Here is a 16420-nt window from a genome sequence, read left to right as displayed (position 1 = left end):
CATATTTGCTTGTTCTCGGAAATTTCTACAAGTCCCAAGCATAATACAAGTATTACTCTTGGCACTTGGGGGCTAATGTATGTTTGCTCAAACTAACGTTATGGGAATTCTTCTAAAGGCCCGGTTCATCTTCATAAGTTAAACCGGCCCTTGGGGGCTACACCAGCGAAAGATAGAATATTACAATTCTGAAGTCCCGGTTTAGATTAACATCTTAAACCGGCCCTTGGGGGCTACTGGAGTTGACATTTGAAATTGGACATAAGAGAAACAGTTGTGTGGTTACCTCATATCGCTCCTTCATCAAATTTACTAAACCGGCTTCATAGTCGCGACTGGTGTACAGACGGTTCAAGAAGCTAGAGTGGATGTCTTGGGCGTTGAGATGGGCGTAACTGGATAAATCGGTGTTCCATTTACCTTTGCCCATAGCAGAAAGCTCATCCTTGGCGCTATGCTTGGATAAAGTGACCAGGTTGCTAGGAGCGGTGTGGCTGACGCCAGTAATCATAATATCATATTTTTTATCATCAGCAGCCTTCTCTGGAGTGGACAATTTATCAGCAGCCTTCACTGGACTGGCCGGTTTATCATCCGTGCGAGCCGGACTAGTTGGTTTGTCAGTGTGACCCGTGGTGTCAACTTCTACTCGTTCAACAACGAAGTCATAATCTTGTGGTGGCGGATCATCAAGTAGAGCGTCAGCATTGGTCTCCGGTTCAATAACCACATTTCCGTCTGACAGTTTGTTTAACCGAGCCTTCTTGCTGGGTCTAGGCTTGGCACTGAGAAGAATAAACATAAAGATTAATACGCCTAGTGAATATAAGTATTAAGAACAAATTTAAGGCATAGCTTACCCAGGAACTGTCTTGAGGGCTGGAAGCTGTGTGGCCGTTGACTCGCCAGAGGATGAGTGAGGCGTGCCCTGATAATTTGAATCAGACGAATTAAGAGGCTGACGGAAACAACCCGCCTTGGGACAAGAAGTGTTAGGAATGTAAGAGACCTCTGATTGACATTTCCGGACTGGAGTATTTGGTAAACCGGCTGAGGTGACTACCTGTCCACTATGCCGGGTTGTGCGGCGAGCTTCGTGTTGCTGTGTCTTCAAAAGAAAGTTTGGGTCCAAGTGAGCAAGGGGGTGAGAAAATTTTACTTTCCGGTTTGCTCGACGGATTTTCGGTGTTGGCACATGATCAGAACCGGAGGAAAGGATAATTACCTCTACATCATCAGCTTGGCTGCCTTCGGCACCTGATAAGGGTCATTGTCAATGAGATGTATGAAAAATGAACCAAGAGAGTCAAGTTCTACCTCTGAGTCCGGATTAGCAAAATCGGCATCAGCATTTGGCTCGAAAGACGCAGTGGTCCTCTTCTTGGTAGGTTTTTTAACAACCTTGGTCTTCTGGCGAAGTGGCTTTGCCGGTTTATCTTGTGGTTTTGCCGGTTTATCCTGTGGTTTTTTCTTCCAGAACGGATCATCGCCCTGTCAAAGATGGACAAAATTTTGAGAGAATATTTGAAAGAAGCAAGTTAGAACAAAAAAGTTATGTGATCCTTACAGTTGGCGGTTTGTTAGGAACACAGAAAGGACTTAATCCGGTCTGGCTACAGACAGCCTCCAGTTCATTCAGTATCTTCTTCACAGCCTCAGTAACTTCAGCATCTGTAAGCTGAATATCAATGTGTCGTTGAGGGTCCTTCAAACTCCCGGTGTATTCACACATTAAACCGGGGCGTCGGCTTAAGGGTAATATGCTCCAAGTTATCCAACAACGAGCAAAGTCAACACCTATTAAACCGTTCGCCATAAAGGCTCTAAGCTTTGACAGTTGTGGCACATAGTTGGACCTCTCCTTTTCAGTTAACCTCTAAGGAAAGGGATGTGTATTGCTAAGACGGTGAGGGCGGTAACCCGGCAAAGGGTTTTCATCAGTTGGAGATGTGTCTTTACAATAAAACCAAGTCTGGTTCCACTCCTTGGGGTGACTGTGAAGCTTGGCGTGAGTGAAGCTGACATCCTTTCTCTTTTGAACCGCCATTCCACCGAGCTCAGTATTGGGTCCATCTGTGAACTCTGTGCGACAGTTTAAATGAAAGAAATCCCTAAACAATTCAACTGTGGGCTCCTCTTGAAGATAAGTCTCACAAAAGACTTGGAAATGGCAGATGTTGGACACGGAGTTTGGGCCGATGTCCTGAGGGTGGAGCTGAAAACTGGCGAGCACATCTCGGAAAAACTTTGAACCGGGAGGGCTAAACCCTCGACCCAGATGGTCAATGAAAATAACTATTTCTCCGTCTTTGGGTTCAGGAGGATTTTCCGGACTGGGGGCCCTCCAGCGGATGACCTCTTTCTTGGCTAAAGCGCCAGTTGCGACACATCTATCTAATTGTTCTTCAGTAACCCGGGAAGGAACCCAGTTGCACTCATAGACTTGTTTGGCCATTGAAATGGAAGCTGAAACATGGTTATTGCTGGTTTAAGGTTTATGATGGACAAATATAAAGCGGTGCAAGAGCAGAAGAAGACAGAAATATGTACGCATTGTTAAACCGGAATCAGACATGGGAGATGTACAAAGATAAAGCGGCTTGGCGGTTCAACAGGGCACTAATGGTACCTACCGGATCGTCATTTTTCTATGAGATTAAACCGCCTACTCTGGCATAGAAGATACAGATCTAAGATGCATAAGTGAAGGAAAAACAAGTTTCACAGCTTGGCATGGTAATTTCAGATTTGCAGTGCGTTGGAAAATCAAAATATATTCTGACCTAAAGCACAGGTGCTTAAGCAGTTTAATAGTTCCAAATGAGTTTTTCTTCTCAAAGCAGATGTTCTAATGAGGAAAAAGGAGTTTTAACTACAAAGGCACTGGAAAATATCAAATCTAATTCGCCATTTGTACTACTGAAGAGGAACAGGGAAGAATAGCTCCAAGAACTTCGAAGAACTCGGACGAGTACAAACCCTAATGATAAGATCTAGGGTGGAAGGAGAGAAGACTTACCAATGACAAAAGAACAGCGGAGAGGCACCGCGGCTTTCTGGTACGACCAGGTTGATGCAGCGGCCGTTGTTGAGGCAGATGCGAAGATCGATGGCGGCGGCAGAGCTCGAAGGTTCGGTCGGCGCGAGGAAGAAGACGATGCGAAGAGGCACGGGGGGGAAATGGAAAAGACCCCCTGGTCCTATTTATAAAGGCAAAGGAATAAGTGACATGCATGAGAATCGAGGAGCCCAAAAGTTAGATATATGGTAGAGCTGTCGCCTCGATTGTCGGAGGCTCATTAAGTAAGGTGAGCTATATGCAATTTTTAATAACAGGTGACGTCATGGCGGTTTATCACGATTCTGGAAGATGACATCATGGCGGTTTACAAGATTTGTATGAAGATGATGATGCGTTGAAGATTGACATGAACCAGTTCAAATCAATCTGGGGCCTAATGTTGGGGATATTACTACTGGGCGTAAACCGGCCAGGAGAAGCCGGGTTATTCCCATAATGGATTACTGTACCTGAAGCCCATGAAGACAGACGGTGGTGCTTTATGAAGGCCCAGGGCCCAAAGACGGTTTAAGGTCTATAGACGTAAACCGACATTGATATGTAAACTTGTGTTGTAAGATAGAAAGAGCAGAGACAGAGCCGGACAAGCCGGTCTCGGGACCCTGTAAACCGACGGGCGTCAACCCATGTATATAAGGGGACGACCCGGCTGTCGTGGAATTGTCACGGCAGATGTCCTCAAGCTAGGACTTAGTCGTGGAGCCATCGCTGCTAGGAAGCTTGAAGGGGTTAACGGGACAAGGAACACGTGGGTTTATACTGGTTCGGCCCCTTACGGTGAAGGTAAAAGCCTACGTCCAGTTGAGGTGGTATTGATTAGGGTTTCGATGACCAGGGAGCTTAACTGCTATGCCCGGCTCTCGATGAGATCTTTCTTGCCCCTAAACCGCTGCCGGGTCGTCCCTTTATATAAGGAGGCTGACGCCCAGCAGCTCTCAGAGTCCCGGCCGGCTCATAAGAGTGTCCGGCTCGGACTCTCAACTATTCTTGCCTTACACTACAAGTTCTACCATAATGATGATTGTAACTACGGGCCTTAAGCCATATCCGGGTCTTAAGCCCATCTTTGGCCCACCGTCTTCAAGCTTGGCGCCGGGCTTCTGGCGATGACCATTATGAGTAACCCGGCCCCTCCTGGCGGGTGACTCTAAGGTCTATATCTTCAACATTAGGCCCCAGAGTGATTTGAGCCGGCTCATGTCAATCTTCAATTCTTTCGACAGAAATTCTCCGGCTTACAATTGTGTGAAGTCCATAACCCGGCGTGACGTCATCCTCTGGACTCCGGGTAATCCGCCGTGACGTCATCTTCCATTAAGTCCATTTTCTATTCCACCAGATCCGCAATGGATCTTATCTTTACTGCCATCCCGAAAATCGAGGCGCCTCTCGGGCGAGATAACCGCGTCGTGGCCTCCTCGTTTCTCGCGCCCACTTATGAGTCTGGCCTTATAAATAGCCCGACCCTCGGGTCTTCTCATTCTCCCCCTTCTGTCGTCTTCCTCTCGCTGCTCCCGTGCTGCTCGAGCTCCGCCGCCGCCGCAACAGAGCTCCGCATCCTCGTCGTCCTTGGCCGCTGCATCACCCTGAACCGTCCAGAGAACTGCGGCGAACCTCTGCATCCGTAAGCTCCTTCCTTCTCGTAGGATAGATCTACGTTAAGCTCCTGTTGTTCTTCCCGTGTTCTTCGCCGTCGTTCGGGAGTTCTTGGTAGCTTTCATTTTTACTGCCTCTCCTTGATCTTAAGATAGTATAGAACTAACGCGGCGGATGTTTAGGACCCATTCAAATGCAAATAGATCTCTTTTCACTGCATAAAGGCTCCGTTCGAGCCCAAGAACTTCCTTTGCATCTGTTTTTAGGTCTAGAAACTTTCGTTTTAGCTGACCGTTTTGATCCAAATTATTTACTGCCATGTGTGAAACCTGTTTTCACCACACTTAGTAAAAAACTGCACTCGTTGAGTCATGGCGGTTTACATTTCCGGTTTAAAGAAACCACGCGCCGTAGAACCTTCCGGCTCAACGGAAGCCACGCGCCGTAAAATTTTCCGGCTCACTTACAACTAGGCTGTAGACGATTTGAATTACTCTCAAGCACACCAGCGGCTTAGATAACCCGATGCACTTAGATATATGTCATTAGTCCCCTCCATAAGCCGCCACTTTAACATTGAACTGTAAATTTCCTCCGGCTTATAATTAAACCGGGCATGTTTCCTATCGTAGGCTTCCGACTTTTACCATGCCTCCCAAAGCTCCTAAAGCATCCATCACTTGCAATTGGATGAGGTCCAATGTCACCGACGAGACCTTAGCGGATTTTGTAAAGTCGGGTTACCTGCCTAAGAAGGACGTCATGTCCTACCGTGCCCCTGACCCGTCAGAAGAGAGGCCACAACCAAAGGACGGGGAGGTAGTGATTTTTGCGGATCACATGAGCCGGGGCTTCGCACCGCTCGGCTCAAAGTTCTTTAGAGACGTGCTGAATTTCTTTGACCAGCGGCCACAAGACATAGGACCCAATTCTGTGTCCAATATATGCAACTTCCAAGTGTTATGCGAAGTCTACCTTGGAGAAGAGCCCAGCTTGCTGCTCTTCAGAGAGCTTTTCTACCTGAACCGTCAGAACGAGTGCGCCAACGGGCCAAGCTTGGAACTTGGTGGCGTCTCCATTCAGCGACGGAGAGACTGCCTTTTCCCTTACGCCGAGCCGCCAAGCCACCCAAAGGACTGGAACCAGACGTGGTTCTATTGCCAAGACACGTCGCCGGCTGACGAGAGTCCGCTGCCCGGCTTTCGCCCCTCGCGTCCGGAACCAACACACCCTCTGTCAGACAAGCTGACTCAAGCGGAGCGCCAACCTCTGCTCCCCACTATTAACAAGATAAAGGCTCTCCTGGGCAATGATCTCAATGGAATTGATCTGGTCCGGGTCTGGATCTCGTGGCGGGTGATCCCCTTGAGCCGCCGCCCCGGCTTAATGTGTGAGTACACAGGCCGGAAAGATGACCCCCTGCGACACAGCCGCAACGATCTTCCTGAAGATGTTGCCGAAGACATGACCAAGGCCCTTTTAAATGAGAGCTTGGCAGACTGCGGGAGGACCGGGTTAGCCCCCTTCTGCAAGACCAACCCAGCCCCAGCAGTAAGCCGCTGATCTGAACATCTTATCTTCTTCTGTAGATAACCTTCATCTGAATCTTTAAGAAATCATCATTGTGTTTTTCAGGCTGATGACAAATTCTGGAAGGTCAAATATGACCATGAGGCGGCCAAGAAGGCCAGGAAAGCGAAGAAAGCCGCCAAGAGAGCCGCTCCCCGTAAGAAGGGAAGTAGGCCTACTGCTTCAGAGCTGATGCAACTAAGCGACGGCTCCGAGTCAGAGGTAACCCCTTAGCCTATAAACTCTTGTTATACTTGCTGTCTATTTCTGTCCACCTTATCAATACTGTTCATCAACAGGATGATACCGGAGCAAGTAACCCGGTGGTTGAAGAGGTAATGATACTTTCCTCCGACTCGGAGCCCTTGCCAAGGCTGAAAGTCTGAAGGGTAACCCGGAAAGTAAGATTTTCTCCTCCTTTAGCTTATCAAGATCCTCAATTTCTTTTGAAGCAACAGACTCATGAGAGCCGGCGGCACACCCGGACCAACAAGGACGCTGACCTCTCTTCCGGCTTACCCGACGCATCGAGGAAACGCCGAACCGAGGTTATCTCCAACTTGTACCCTTTTCATCCTTTGGCGGGTGTTATACGTCAACCACTCAATTCTTCTGATTCAAACTATCAGGAAACCTCACCCTCCTCTGGTGACTCGATGCAATCAAGCCTGCCGGCCTTCAAGACCGTACCCGGGTAACAATGATCATCTCTTTGTTGTGCTTATCTTTGCTCATACCTTTGTACTAACCTTTTTGTCCTTTCAGTGCCCAGGCAAAGCTCAGCAAGCGGGCGAAGAAGAACAAGCCGGTCAAAGAGCCGGACTTACCTGAACCGGAGGTTGCAGCTCAAGAAACGCCAGTTGCCTCTGCCCCTTCAGCTCAAGAACCTCAAGAAGCTTCTGCTAACCCGGAGACCTCCAGCCTGGCTCACCCGGTCAATGACCCGGACGTGGTAATCACCCGGACGGAGTTTGTTGAGCCGGGGAGACCTACTGCGCTGGCCAAGTGCTCCGCCAAGGAGGAGTTGCTAGGGCGCCGCCGGGCTAATCTGGACCTCACCGACTACGCCAATCTGAACATCGGAGAGATCGTCTCCGGCTATGTCAGTCAGGTGCACAAGAGCCGGGACTTAGAGATCGACATGGTGAATCAGATTCAGCAGAAGTCTGAGGTACCACTCTTCTTGCTTTACTGCATAGTTATCTTTACCATGCTAGCCCCCAAGTCGACGACCTATGATTGAATATGTTGTAGACTTAAGTTCCGGCTTACTTCCATGAACCGGTAATTTGTAGATAGGAAACGTTCGATATGCATTAGCCCCCAAGTGCCAAGTGTCTTTGCTTGGAAAACGCTTGGGACTTTAAATTTGCATAGTAACTGTTCATGCTATAACCCGGAAATTATGCAGGCTGCTTGCAAGAAGTTTGAGGCTGACATCTTCGATTTAAAGACCCGCCTGAAGACGCAAGAAACTGAGACCCGGAAGGCCAATGCCAAATTTGTGTCCAGTATTGCTGCGCAAGAAAAGCTGAAGACGGACTTTGACGCTGAACGGAAAGCTTGGGCCGAAGAAAAGGCTACTCTGGTGAACCGGGCCGAACAGGCGGAGAAGGCTCTGACAGAGAAGACCGCCGAACTCTCCGGCTTAAAGCGCCAAGTGTCCCAGATGGTTGCCGCAATCTTCGGTAAGTCATTTCACCGGCTTTCATCAAGTTTATAATCTTTATATCTCATAACTCATCCTTGTCGGCGGCTTATCTTATTCTGTTAAACAGGTCCCAGAAGCGCCAACCTCAACCAAAGTGTGGTAACCAAGCTGAAGGCCGTGTACACCTTGGTGGAGCAGCTCTACACCGGGTCACAGCGTGCTTTGGCTGTGGTGGCCCTATCCAATGAGGTGCCGACTCACCTGGCGGAAGTTCTTCGCCGGCTTGCCGTTCTTCCTCAACGTGTCCAAGAGCTGCGACGGGCCTCTGCAAGAGCCGGAGCCATAGCTGCTCTGAGCCGGGCCAAGGCGTTCCTTCCAGAACTAGACCCGGCGGACATTGCCCTTGGCTATCCCAGCTTGAAGGAAGACGGCATCGCCTTCGACCAAAAGTACTTCGCAGCCTGCATGAAGATCGTACGCCCGGTGGCCACTCTGATTGGAAATGACACGAATCTGACCAAGTACCAGCCGGGTTACGATGCCGAGAATCAGAGGATCCCCACTCCGCGTTACGAAGCCATCAGCTTAGTCCCGCCGACTCGTAAGCACACCTTTGCCCCGGAAATTGACCCGGCCGGGTTAATTGACGAGGAAGCTCAATTTGAAGCTCTGAGCGGCATTGACTGGAAGTCGTCAACTTTCCAGGTCTTGGGAACAGCCGGAGGAGCAGAGAGGGATGAGCCGGAAACCTCAACCCAGCAAGTGTCGTAACTCTGTAGGCGGTTTATGTGAAACAATGCTCCCCCTTTTAGACTAAATGAGTCTTGTAATAGAATAGGATCAACACTTTAACTGTGCCGTGCCATCGTGCACGTGTTGAATGCTGAATTCTATGAAAGTTGCTTCCTTATATGTCTCCGGGTCATAGTTGATCAGTCATGTTCCTTAAGCTTAAATAGTTATCTTTAACTATCCTGCATAGAAAGACAAATCACAAGTCTCTAGGCGGCTTACCGCACTGAGAATCATAGTTTTAGACATATAACCCGGAATATGAATCAAAAAGACTGGTCCTCAATTATGTCCTTGATATACCCGTAATAACACACTTACCGGCCTGCAAGCACACTTCCGGCTTATATAACCCGGGTAATAAGGTTGGTACCTCAATTCCGGTTTACCAGTCTTAATAACACCGATTGTATTCGACTAGTACCATAAATCAAAGTTAAGCCAGCAAAGTGAGACCCGCCGTGCATACTTGAAATAATCAGAAGAACTTGCTATAAATCAGAAAAACTTAAGGGCTTCCGGTTCGAATACGACCAGAGACCCGTCCCAAAGGGGTTATGCTAGGATTCGAATGCGATCATATAGCCCCCAGTGGGTGTGGCGATGCCAATCAAGAGGGTATCGACAGCTATGTTCTCTTTGGTTCGAATACAACCCATGTTTGAACAGGAAGCCCCCAAATGACTTTAAGAATTGTTTAACGACGCTGATTCGAATACGATCCACGTCGGTTCTCAAAGAGGTTAAACTATGATTCAAATATGATCAAAGAAAACTCCCCAATGAGCTCGGCACTTTTCCAATCAAATGGGTATCGACAACTATGTTCTCTTTGGTTCGAATACGACCTATGTTTGAACAGGAAGCCCCCAAGTGACCTTATTGCCTACGGCTAGATTCGAATACGATCATAAGCCGGATCCTCCTTCAAGTTATCATGTGATCTTTGTAATGAAAACAACACATGCACATTTGGAGGACAAAAAAGGACAGAGGTCCTGCTTTATCGCTTATCATAATATATACATGGCCTAGAGAAATATGTACATTATGAGAGCGGGTGGCTCAAGTGTAGTAAGGCCGAAGCTGAGCTATATTCCACGGCCGACGGGTCTCTTCCTCCGACTTACGTGAATCTTTGTGCTCCCGAATGTCAATGAGGTAATATGACCCGTTGTGCAAATTCTTGCTGACCACAAAGGGCCCTTCCCAAGGCGGGGATAGCTTGTGCGCATCTGTTTGATTTTGGATGAGCCGGAGCACCAGATCGCCTTCCTGAAAGACCCGGGATTTAACCCGGCGACTATGATAACGGCGCAGGTCTTGTTGGTAAATCGCTGAGCGAGCTGCTGCCACATCACGCTGTTCGTCCAACAAGTCAAGACCATCTTGGCGCGTCTGTTCATTATCCGCCTCAACATAAGCCGCCACTCGAGGCGAGTCATGACGGATGTCACTGGGGAGGACTGCTTCTGCCCCATAAACCATGAAGAAAGGCGTGAAACTTGTAGACCTGTTAGGAGTAGTGTTGATGCTCCATAACACGGAGGGCAACTCCTCCACCCAACAACCCGGCGTCCGTTGCAAAGGGACCAAAAGCCGGGGCTTGATACCCTTCAAGATCTCCTGATTAGCCCTCTCAGCTTGACCATTGGATTGAGGATGAGCCACTGATGAAACATCAAGTCGGATATGCTCTCGTTGACAAAACTCCTCCATGGCGCCTTTGGATAGATTGGTACCATTGTCAGTTATAATGCTGTGCGGAAAACCAAAGCGAAAAATCACCTTTTTCATAAATTGAACCGCCGTGGCTGCATCACACTTGCTAACTGGTTCGGCTTCAACCCACTTTGTAAATTTGTCAACTGCCACCAAGAGGTGGGTCTTTTTATCCTTGGACCTTTTAAAAGGCCCAACCATATCAAGCCCCCAGACCGCAAAGGGCCAAGTAATTGGGATCATCCTCAGCTCCTGAGCCGGCACATGAGCCCGTCGCGAGAACCTTTGGCAACCATCACATTTACTGACCAAGTCCTCCGCATCAGCATGAGCCGTCAGCCAATAAAAACCATGACGAAAAGCCTTGGCCGCAAGAGACTTTGAGCCGGCGTGATGGCCACAATCCCCTTCATGAATTTCACGCAAGATGTCTTGACCTTCCTCAGGGGAGACACATTGCTGGAACGCTCCCGTAACACTGCGGCGATGCAACTCACCATTGATAACAACCATTGACTTAGACCACCGGGTTATTTGCCTGGCCAAAGTTTCATCCTCAGGCAAATCTCCCCGGGTCATGTAAGCTAGATAGGGCACTGTCCAGTCCGGGATGATGTGGAGAGCCGCCACCAGTCGTGCCTCCGGGTCAGGGACAACCAAGTCTTCCTCTGTGGGCAACTTAACAGAAGGGTTATGCAAGATATCCAGGAAAGTATTAGGCGGCACCGGTTTTCACTGAGAGCCCAGCCGGCTTAAAGTATCAGCCGCCTCGTTCTTCCTGCGATCGATGTGCTCTACTTGATAACCCTGAAAGTGCCCAGCAATGGCATCAACTTCGCGGCGATAAGCCGCCATGAGAGGGTCCTTGGAGTCCCACTTTCCTGACACTTGTTGAGCCACCAAGTCTGAGTCACCGAAGCACCTTACCCGGCTCAAGCTCATCTCCTTAGCCATCCGAAGACCGTGGAGCAAGGCCTCGTACTCTGCTGCATTGTTGGTGCAAGGAAACATCAATTGTAGCACATAATGGAACTTATCACCTTTAGGGGAAGCCAATACGACTCCAGCCCCCGAGCCCTCCAATTGCCTGGACCCATCGAAGTGAATAGTCCAATATGTGTTATCCGGTTTTTGTTCGGGCACTTGTAGCTCTGTCCAATCATTGATAAAATCCACCAAAGCCTGAGATTTAACAGCAGTGCGTGGCACGTATTTCAGACCATGAGGTCCGAGCTCTATGGCCCACTTAGCCACTCTCCCTGTGGCCTCTCTATTTTGAATGATATCTTCAAGGGGGGCAGAACTGACCACAGTGATGGGGTGACCCTGGAAATAATGCTTAAGCTTCCGGCTTACCATGAACACACCATAAACAAGCTTCTGCCAATGCGGATACCGCTGCTTGGACTCAATGAGTACTTCGCTGACATAATAAACCGGCCGCTGAACCGGATGCTCCTTACCCTCTTCCTTGCGCTCCACCACCATGGCCACACTGACGGCTCGTGTGTTATCAACCACATATAGCAATAAAGGCTCCTTGTCAACCGGAGCAGCAAGGACTGGGGGCTCGGCCAGCTGTCTCTTCAAATCCTCAAAAGCAGTATTAGCTGCATCATTCCAGACAAAGTCATCAGTTTTCTTCATCAACTGATATAATGGCATAGCCTTCTCCCCCAAACGGCTTATAAAACGGCTTAAAGCAGCAATACGACCCGCCAGGCACTGGACGTCGTTTATACACGCCGGCTTAGCCAGGGAGGTGATGGCCTTGATCTTCTCCGGGTTAGCTTCAATGCCTCTGTTGGAAACCAAGAAACCCAAGAGCTTGCCTGTGGGAACACCAAAAACACATTTGGCCGGGTTAAGCATCATCTTGTAGACCCGGAGATTATCAAAGGTTTCCCTCAGATCATCTATCAAGGTTTCCTCCTTCCTGGATTTAACCACAATATCATCCACATAAGCATGAACATTGCGCCCAATCTGGTTATGAAGACAGTTCTGCACGCAACGCTGATAAGTCGCCTGTGCACTCTTGAGTCCAAAGGGCATAGACACATAGCAGAAGGCTCCAAAGGGAGTGATGAACGCCGTCTTCTCCTGGTCCTTAACTGCCATTTTAATCTGATGATATCCAGAATAAGCATCCAAGAAACTTAAGCGCTCACAACCCGCCGTAGCATCAATAATTTGATCAATACGGGGAAGGGCGAAAGGATCAGCCGGACACGCCTTGTTCAAGTCCGTGTAGTCCACACACATCCGCTAGGTGTCGTTCTTCTTGAGTACGAGCACCGGGTTAGCTAACCATTCTGGGTGAAAGACTTCAACGATAAACCCGGCCGCCAAGAGCCGGGCCACCTCTTCACCAATAGCTTTCTGCCTCTCTTCATTAAACCGCCGAAGGAACTGCCTGACCGGCTTAAATTTCGGATCAACATTGAGAGTGTGCTCAGCGAGTTCTCTAGGTACACCTGGCATGTCAGACGGCTTCCATGCAAAAATGTCCCTATTCTCACGGATGAACTCGATGAGCGCGCTTTCCTATTTTGGATCCAGATTGGCACTGATGCTAAACTGCTGAGATGAATCTCCTGGAACGAAATCAACAAGTTTAGTCTCATCAGCCGACTTAAATTTCATTGCCGGCTCATGCTCCGTAGTCGGCTTTTTCAGAGAGGTCATATCTGTTGGGTCGACGTTGTCTTTGTAAAACTTCAACTCCTCTGTTGCGCAAACAGATTCTGCATAAGCTGCATCGCCTTCCTCACACTCCAGGGCCACCTTCCGGCTGCCGTGAACCGTAATGGTCCCATTAGGACCCGGCATCTTGAGCTGTAAATACACGTAACACGGTCGTGCCATGAACTTGGCGTAAGCCGGCCGCCCAAATATGGCATGGTACGGACTTCTTATCTTGACCACCTCAAAGGTCAATTTTTCCACCCTGTAGTTGTGCTCATCTCCAAAGGCCACTTCCAACTCGATCTTGCCGACTAGATAAGCCGACTTACCAGGTACCACACCATGGAAAATAGTGTTTGACTGGCTGAGGTTCTTATCAATCAACCCCATACGACGGAAAGTCTCATAATAAAGGATGTTGATGCTGCTGCCTCCATCCATGAGCACCTTAGTGAACTTATATCCTCCCACCTGAGGAGCCACCACCAAGGCCAAGTGACCCGGATTATCCACCCGGGGAGGGTGATCCTTCCTACTCCACACTATAGACTGCTCAGACCACCGCAAGTAGCGTGGAACCGCCGGCTCAACAGCATTCACAGCCCTCTTATGAAGCTTCTGATCTCGCTTACACAGACTGGTGGTAAACACATGATACTGTCCACCGCTAAGCTGCTTTGGATTGGTCTGATAACCCCCCTGCTGCTGTTGATGACCCTGGCCAGACTGCTGATTAAAGCCCCCTTGACCGTTCTGAGGATTAGAATTTGAGCCGCCGCCCGGGCCATGAAAGCCGCCGGCACCTGAGCCACCGCCCGGGCCATTGTTGCCGTTAAAGGCGTTGGAATTCTTAAAGGCTTTCATGATTGCACAATCCTTCCATAGATGAGTAGCTGGCTTCTCTCTAGAGCCATGCCTTGGACAAGGCTCATTCAACAGCTGCTCCAGCGTCGGGCCTGACCCGCCGGCTCGGGGAGGGGGCTTCCCCTTGCGTCGCTGGTTATTACCCTGTGAGCTGGCGTTGGCTACGAACTCTAGGCTACCATCGGCCTTGCGCTTGCCACCTCCTTGGTTCCCCGGGTTATGCTGAGGACCCTTGCCATTGTCGTTCTTCTTTCCCTTCCCTGTCCTTTCATCATCTGAAGCGGGGTCCTTGGTACCATCAGAATCGGCGTACTTAACGAGAGCCGCCATCAGTGTACCCATATCATTGCAGTCGTGCTTAAGCCGCCCGAGTTTCATCTTCACGGGCACGAAACGACAATTCTGTTCCAACATTAAGACTGCAGAGCCGGCATCCATCTTATCGGAGGAATGTATTATCTCCTTAACCCGGCGAACCAAATGTGTCGTAGACTCACCCTCCTGCTGCTTACAGTTAGTCAAATCCACAATTGACATAGACTGCCTACAGGTATCCTTGAAGTTTTGGATGAACCGGGCTTTCAGCTCGGCCCAAGACCCGATGGAATTCGGTGGTAGCCCTTTCAACCAAGTGCGGGCCGTCCCATCCAACATCATGGTGAAGTATTTGGCCATTGCCGCTTCACTGACCTCCAGCAGTTCCATGGCCATCTCGTAACTTTCGATCCAGGCTGCGGGTTGTAAATCAGCCGTGTAATTAGGCACCTTCCTAGGGCCTTTGAAGTCCTTTGGTAGACGCTCATTACGGAGAGCTGGCACTAAACAAGGGACACCTCCAGTCCTGGTAGGGATACCCACGTCGACGGAAGTCGTCGGACAAGCCGGGGGAGTCTGGTAAGCCGTCAACTGAGGCACCTGCTCCGCCTCTTGCCGCGCTCTGTCTTGGTCTGCTGCGTGAAAGGCTCCGTTATGAGCCGGGCCGTGGCCAGGGGGCGGGTCGTGGCGTCGGACGTTACTTGAGCCGGTCGCTGAGACCATGTGTCTGCTATAACTCGGGCTCCGGCCTGGACGAGGGGTCGAGTGGATCCTGTCCCGGCTGTAAGAGTACGCCTCTTGCTGCGCCAGTGCTGTCTGAAGGAGTTCCCTGACCCGGCGGGTTTCAATAGCCGTCGGAGAGTCGCCGTCAATTGGGAGGGCCGCCAGCCGTGCTGCTGCGGCAACCATGTTCTCCAGCGGGTTAGCATAATGACCCGGTGGTATTGGCACATACTGAGGCGGGGCAGGGTTCACCCGGGGAGGCCCCATCACTTGTGGCTGAACAGGGGTCCCAGACCCGGGCACTATGATCCCTGGCGGGTTACTAGACCCTGCACCTGGCGTGTTGAAGAGGTTTCGAGGATCGTAAACCGGAGGGAGTCGAGATTGGGCTTTTTGATGCCTCCTTCTCATGACCTCATTGGACGCATTTTGATCCATCGTGAGTCGGAAGGACTGCGCCTGAATCAACTGGGTTTGGGCGTCGAGAGCCGCCCTCTGCGCAGCTATCCTGATCCCTTCCGCTGCCAGATCCTCTTTGGCTTTCACTAGATCTAACTTTAACTGCGCCACCTCCGCATCATGCTGAGCTTGATCCGCCGGGTCAACCGCGGCGGTCAACAGGGCTGTCATCTTGTCTGTGAGATCCATCAGCACCTGAGCCGGCGAGGGCATCGGGTTTCCCGTTCCAGCAGCAAGGTTCTGAACAGGCTGCGCACCGGCCATGAAGATTCCAACCCGGCTTGGCGGCTCAAACGGGTCCGGAATACTGTCACCATCGGAACAACCCATGAGCCTACATCTTGAAGTTGATACAACGAGTTTGACTCATCGGTGGACGACTCGCCGTCAGAGCCGGCGGCCGTCTCGTCACCAGATCCAGATCTATCAGAGAGCCCTCCATGGATACATCCCACAAAAGCATGCTTTAAGGCAGGCAGGGCCCGGGCGGGTCGTGCACGCTGAGCCGTCTCGATGAGATCGGCGCAGAGATCCGGCTCAGGGCCCGGCTCACCAATCTTGCCAATGAAAACATGAATTCCGCCGAAGGGGACCCGGTACCCGTACTCAATTGAGCCGGCGTCGGGGCCCCAGTTTGCATCGTCGATGTAGAGCTTGCCGCGACGACTCTTGGTCATCCGGCCCACAGCGTATCCCTTGAGCCCTTCGAAGCTGCCCTTCAAGAACTCAAATCCACCGTGCGCAGGCCCCACGCTGGGCGCCAACTGTCGTGGAATTGTCACGGCAGATGTCCTCAAGCTAGGACTTAGTCGTGGAGCCATCGCCGCTAGGAAGCTTGAAGGGGTTAACGGGACAAGGAACACGTGGGTTTATACTGGTTCGGCCCCTTACGGTGAAGGTAAAAGCCTACGTCCAGTTGAGGTGGTATTGATTAGGGTTTCGATGACCAGGGAGCTTAA

The sequence above is a fragment of the Triticum aestivum genome, chromosome 1D (assembly GCF_018294505.1).
Source record: "Triticum aestivum cultivar Chinese Spring chromosome 1D, IWGSC CS RefSeq v2.1, whole genome shotgun sequence".
Lineage (NCBI taxonomy): Eukaryota > Viridiplantae > Streptophyta > Magnoliopsida > Poales > Poaceae > Triticum > Triticum aestivum.
Note: the sequence above shows the minus strand (reverse complement) of the source record.